The following is a 777-nucleotide window of genomic DNA, read 5'->3' as shown; positions in this document are numbered from 1 at the left end:
ACCGTTCCATTCGATTTGCTGTGGATAGATTTGTAATTAGAAAGTGGAAAGTCCTTCGTGGTGCAGTTTGCATTGTTAATTAAAAGTTAGAGTTGTATTTCAGCAGTCTGAAGATCATTTGTTGAAGCCAAATGTCTTTTGCAAGTTGAACCTGAAGCGCAGAAATTAACTATGAACAGGAATGCAGTCATTTCCCATAAACTTAATTATGTGATTTATTTTTATTAATAATTTGTTCTGAATGTCTATATTTTAAGGTGGAGTTTCTAAGAAGTGTGCTAAGAAGGCAAGGTATATAAAATCCTAGGCAGCATAACTGAGTTTTCTTTGGGGTGATGGATATGGGCACTGTTATGAATAGCCTCAAAATGTACTCGTACTCACTTGTAGGATATGAGTTTGAAGTGAGAAGAAGATTGCTGCTACTCTGAACTCTTTACATTGCTCGGGAATTGAGTGCACAGCAGTTGTTTAGTATTCTGCCCTGGCTCAGAGACGTCTGTCATGCATTTACACAAGACATCTGTGATGCCACAATTTAGTAAATTTCGGTACAAAGTCACCCTTATGAATAAGGCAGAAACAAGACTCCTGTAAATGAACGTCCATGAAAACTTTTAAAATGTTCCCCTACAGGCTTTTTTGTGTTGCCTTTCTTACTGTCAAATTTGTGACCATTCGTTTATCCCAGGGGTCATTTGGGGCCAGAGTGCTGCTCCGGCATCCCCAGTGCTGGCAAGCCCCACCCCCAGCTCCCCACCCCCACCCCTGCCCCCA

The sequence above is a fragment of the Gekko japonicus genome, unplaced genomic scaffold (genome assembly GCF_001447785.1).
Source record: "Gekko japonicus isolate JY-2015 unplaced genomic scaffold, Gekko_japonicus_V1.1 scaffold1018, whole genome shotgun sequence".
NCBI lineage: Eukaryota > Metazoa > Chordata > Lepidosauria > Squamata > Gekkonidae > Gekko > Gekko japonicus.
Note: the sequence above shows the minus strand (reverse complement) of the source record.